Here is a 6,000-nt window from a genome sequence, read left to right as displayed (position 1 = left end):
TATTTTGTTTTTTATTTATTGCTTTTTAATTAATAAAAAAAAGAATGAAAAGGAGCATAGTCCCATAGTTACATATGTAACTACAAAAAGTAGTTTTTCTGAGCATCTTTTTGCCCAATTTTTGGGGTTTCCTAATAAAATCAAATGGGTAAGAGAAAAAGATACATTTTATTAAGTACATTCCATAGCATTCTAACTGATGTTATTATTTCCAGAGATACTAGAGTTTTAGTATATGTGGGTCCTAAAACTGTCCAACTAACTAAAGGTGCTATATACATTATGTATATTTCAAAGTTGTACTAATTAGAAAATTAACATCAATTGTTGACTTTCAATATTTAGTACAATAGTTAAGTATGGTAATATAGCTCCAGATTCAAAAAACAAAATCCTCCCTCATTAATTGATAGTTGCGTTTTCTGTTAAGAAATTCTTGGAATCAAAGAAACCTACAGAAATTTTCTAAGTAAAGAATTTATTTTCTAAGGATATTTCCGATATATAATCTGAAATTTACTCAGAAGACAAACTAATCTGTGAATAACATTCATTTTTTGTGTTCACCTTTTGCTAAATAGCATATATTTTAACTATATTAAAAGTTACTAAGTAAGTTATATCTGTTGGTAAACACGTATCGAAAAATCGAAATATTTGGTAGAAATACAGACCTTAAATGGATGGTTAACAAAATTTTCATGGATTGGTATCAACTCCAATTTGGACCAATTAATACAGTATTTTGCTAAAGGCTTCTTTTTATGGCATCATCATTGAGGTAGTAGTGTGTGGTTTAAAAATAAACAAAAGATTGTTGTCTGCAAACAAAACTAAGTTGTGTTCAGCTGAATTATGGGCTACTCTTGCAGATCTTTCAATATTACCTAATAGCAGAAGCCTAGTTTTTATAAACCCTGCTTGATTATTCTTAACAAAGAACAATATCTCTTGCTGCAATCTATTTGCCAACACTGATGTTAAAATCTTTATGTGAACAATATCATTGAGTTTGGACAGTAATTAGCACACTGAGTGTGATCTTTACATGTTTGGGGTATAAATGTAATGTAAACTACATTAAATGTTAGTGATAAACTTCATTAGTCAAATATCTCTTCATACACTTGATAAAGTTTTGGCCCCAAAAGATCTATATAAAAAATACCACTCAAGAGGGAACCTATCCTGGGCACGGAGTTTCGTCAGGCTAAAGGGGAGCTCTCACCCTTCGATCCCCTGGTTAAATTCCAGGGGATCCCGGGGAGCTCTACCCAAACCTGACCCCTCTTCCCTCCCCCTTCAGCCGGGGGAGAAAATTCCAAACCGTTTGACAGCCCATTTACGCTGTCAGGGACGGTTTGACGAAACCCAGGGCAGACGATCCCAAAGGAACGTCCGCGAAGCCTGTGTTGCCAGCGGAAGCCTCCAGAACGAGAAGCCGCGACCATCTCTGTGTCAAGATTTATTCCTAAAAGAGAATTCAACACAGACAGAACAGAGCAGGAGGACTAGCAAGAATTTGCAAGTAATAAATCTTAACTTCAGTTCTTAAATAGCTTTCCTTTGAATTAACTTTCAACTTGAGTGGATCTAAAATGGCGTTTGCAATATACAAAGGAAAGCGAAACTATAAAGAAGAGCATAACAAGCTATTTTTTTTAAAATGGAATGAACAAGAACTGTTAATGATTTTTTTCTCCTTTTACCTTTTTCTTTATCATAATGTTTAAGAAGAAAAGTTTATTGATTTTTTTTAGATTTTACAGTTTATGAATGGCTCTTAAGCAAACAGAACTAACTATTAAAATCTTGCAAACTTCCTCATTTCAAATATGGAATTTTTTCTTTTATTTTTTTTTTAATAGAGAATTTGCAAGTAATAAATCTTAACTTCAGTTCTTAAATAGCTTTCCTTTGAATTAACTTTCAACTTGAGTGGATCTAAAATGGCGTTTGCAATATACAAAGGAAAGCGAAATTATAAAGAAGAGCATAACAAGCTATTTTTTAAAATGGAATGAACAAGAATTGTTAATGATTTTTTTCTCCTTTTACCTTTTTCTTTATTACAATGTTTAAGAAGAAAAGTTTATTGGAATTTTTTTCTCTCTCTCTTTTTGGTAGATTTTACAGTTTAGGAATGATTCTTAAGCAAACAGAGCTAATTATTAAATCTTGCAAATTTCTTCATTTCAAATATGGAATTTTTTTTAATTATTATTATTACTTTTTCTTTTTTTTTTTAATAGGAACTTTTGGAGGCTTATCTTTTCTTAATAAGTTTTTAAACAAGAGATTTTTACACCAATATATTAAAGATTGGAAAGTCTTTATTGTTAGATGTTAAGTTGATTGATGAGCAGATGGTGGAAAAGGTGTAAGAAAATGTGTAAGGAAATGTGTAAGATAGAAGACAAGGGGAAGGAGAATGCTTAAGATGTGATTTTGATGGTATTTTCTTTTTTTAACATATATATAGGGTTTAATTTTTACAACTGACTTATTTTGGGTATATCATTATTTAATATATGTGAGGTATAAAGGAATGGGAAGATGGAATATTGTTTAACCCTTGGAGGATAGAAAAATTTATGGATGTAATGTTGGTATCTGGTTAAATAGAATTTAATTGTTATAATTGATATATTTTGGATATAAGTTATAATCTTAATAATGTTATTTGATAGATGTAAGGTAAACTGAAGAAATATTAATATTTGCAATGTTATTTGATTTATGTAAGTGATATTTTTGGAGATTGAAAATGTAAGGAAATGTGTAAGATAGAAGACAAGGGGAAGGAGAATGCTTAAGATGTGATTTTGATGGTATCCTTTTTTTTTTTTAATATATATATATAGGGTTTAATTTTTATAACTGACATATTTTAGGTATATCACTATTTGATATATGTGAGGTATAAAGGAATGGGAAGATGGAATATTGTTTAACCCTTGGAGGATAGAAAAATTTATGGATGTAATGTTGGTATCTGGTTAAATAGAATTTGTTATAATTGATATATTTTGGTTATAAGTTATAATTTTAATAATGTTATCTGACAGATGTATGAAATATTAATATTAGCAATGTTATTTGATTTATGTAAGTGATATTAAAGATATGAGAAGATAGAATATTGTTTACTTTTGGAGATTGGATAAAAATTTAAGATTTTAAGCTGGAAATATGAATTATATTTGGGATACTGTTTAAGGAAGAAAGGTATATTATAGAAGAATTTCTGATGAATACTGGAAGATGGAATATCGTTTTGGTCTTGATCGATGAAGATTGGAGATATATTTGGTCTTAATTGATGAAGATATTTTATTGATGAACTGGAAATATTAACTTAATTGGAAGATTCTGAAGATTTTAGGAGTGGAATGGACTGATATATAATGGACTGGAAGAAGAATGTACTTTTCTGTTTTTGGAAGGGGAGTTAAGGTCTTAGAGAGAGGAGTGACTATGGATTTGACTTATGTTGTATTTTAATTTATGATTGTTAATTTTATACCCTGTACTCTGTTCTGGGAAGTCTCGGGGGGTGGGAGGGGGGGAGGGGGGAGAGGGGGGGAGATGAAGGATCAATGTAAAGGAATGATTGAAGATATGTAATTAAGAAATAGAAATAATTTGAAATGAAAGCGGGGCTGCTCAGCTGCCATTTCAGAAGGGAATGAAGAGGGAGAGGAGGGAGTGAAGGAAGAAAGTAGGTAGGGAAGAGAGAGGTAGAAAAGGGGGAAAGGAGAGGAAGAAGAAAGGGGAAAGAGAGAGGGTTAGAAAGGGTGGAAGAGAAGAGTAGGGAAAGAGGAGAGGACGTAGAAAAGTGAAGGAGAGGAAGGATGAAGAAAGTAGAAGAAAGTAGAGAAGGGAGGAGGAAAGGTTTGTTAAGAAGGAAGTGGTAGCTGGGCAGGTCCGAATAAGTAACAAATGAAAATTTAATGACTAATGTTGAAAAAGAGACTGTATATTGAATAGGTTGTTGGAAAATGAAAATAAAACTTAAAAAAAAAAAAAAAGAGGGAACCTATCTTATTATTCTGTTTTACCACTTATGATTTTAAAAACTGTTTAATATTTACCTCAGATACAGGAGCGAATGAAAGATCTTTTTCTGTATCATCTAAAGATAGTAGATTAATTTTATTGTAAAATGCCTCTATGTACAGTACATTATCTAGTTTACTACGGGTAGTTTTTGCTTGTTTTGCAACCATTTGAACTTTCACTTGCTACAGAATGGGCATTTTATAGCCTGTAGAGCAATGCCAGGCATCATAAATTGTTGCACTGTTCCCCTGTAGTCACATGAATGCATGTTGAGGGGCTCAGATTTTTCTACTCTGGCAACATTATGAAGACACATGACTGTGCTTCACAGTGCTTTTTGCCTGTTTCTGGCAAAAAGGCCCATTCAAGTGAATGGATTTGCTTAATGAATTGGGCTTTTATTTAATAGCTGCAGTGCATACTTTACAACTATTGCATTTGTTTAATTGCAATGAAAAAGGCCGTAAATTTACTTCTGGTCAGGCGGATATCTTGACATAAAACAATAATGAACTTCATAATTCAGGGCTCAATTAGGGTCATAAAATGAGGATTAACTGGGACTTCCGGTTGATGTTGCAGCAATATTAGACATGAGGAGTGGGTCTCAGTGCTCCCACGCCGAGTTCTCCCCGTTAGAGGGCTACAAAAGGACCTAAAGCCACCCTGGAGGGGTGGTGAAGAAAAGAGGGGTGCCCTGCAGGTCGCGGAGAGCTGCAATTTCTCATCCTTGACCCAGGGTTATTTTCCCTCTCCTTCACGACGAGGAAAAGAGGCAGCCAAAAATGGCTGTTTTGAAGCTTTGACAGCCAAGGCAACAAAGAAAGTGCAGGAGTGGTGTAAATGAACAGTGAATGGAACTGGGTGAAAAGATTCCTTTTTTACCCAAAACCTAACCTTAAAAAGAAAAGAGGGGAAAAATCCAAAAGAGACTCTTAACTATTTATGAAAGCTGCAAATAAGTTGACTTGGTTTAGAAGCACTTGAATTTGGTTACTGAAACTACTTTCCATCAGCAGTATCTTCTCTGGAAGATCCAGAGAGACTACAAAAAGTAGTTATTATTTTTGTGTACCAAAGACATGCTTTGTTTTGTTTTAATTGAAAGGCACTAAAACAACCTTGAAAATTATTTTGAAAAAATAAAAAGGATGTTGTTTTTACATACTCTTTGTGATACAATATAAATTGACATTTTTTATTCTTACTATGGTATTTCATGATTAAACACAAATAGTTTTAGCCATCATAAATTCAATTTTAGTTGTTTCTAAAAACTGCAATTAAGATAAAAAATAAATTTGGAAGTAAATTGCTTTTAACTTGTGTTTTTTCAGTTCATCATACCATATCAAAAGATTTTCCCATAACCAAGGTCTCTATAGCTATTTCAAATTATTCAGATTGTATTGCTACAATAACTGAATAATCCGATGTAAACAGAAACTTGGCATCTGCTAGAGAGAGATCACGCAGAATTTATTTTGCTGATAACCTCTTTTTAAGATTCATGTTAGAATTGCAGTCAATATCTTTTCAACTATGTTTAGGAACAACTTATACAGTTTAGGAATAACTTATACAGTTAACTTTTAAAAACATAATATAAGTCTTAAAAAGATGACTCAAGAGTTCCCTTTTCAAAAAACTCATTAGATATTCTAATTACATGGGAGAGAGCCAGTTTGGTGTAATAGTTAAGAAAGCAGGTTAGAAACAAGGAGACTATTTATCCTAGTCCCATCTCGGGCATAAAGCCAGGGATTTTTCCAAGCAGATTTTTAAAAAAAATTTTTTTGTCAAGTATGTATAAGATAATAGACCACTCTGTTGCTGAAGTCGTATTTTCTGCAATCGAGTTTGGTTTACTTTAAATTTGTATCTATTGTGTGCTCATGTATTATTGTGGTTGAAGCTGAAGTAGTCATTGACAGGTAG

The sequence above is a fragment of the Ahaetulla prasina genome, chromosome 5 (assembly GCF_028640845.1).
Source record: "Ahaetulla prasina isolate Xishuangbanna chromosome 5, ASM2864084v1, whole genome shotgun sequence".
NCBI lineage: Eukaryota > Metazoa > Chordata > Lepidosauria > Squamata > Colubridae > Ahaetulla > Ahaetulla prasina.
Note: the sequence above shows the minus strand (reverse complement) of the source record.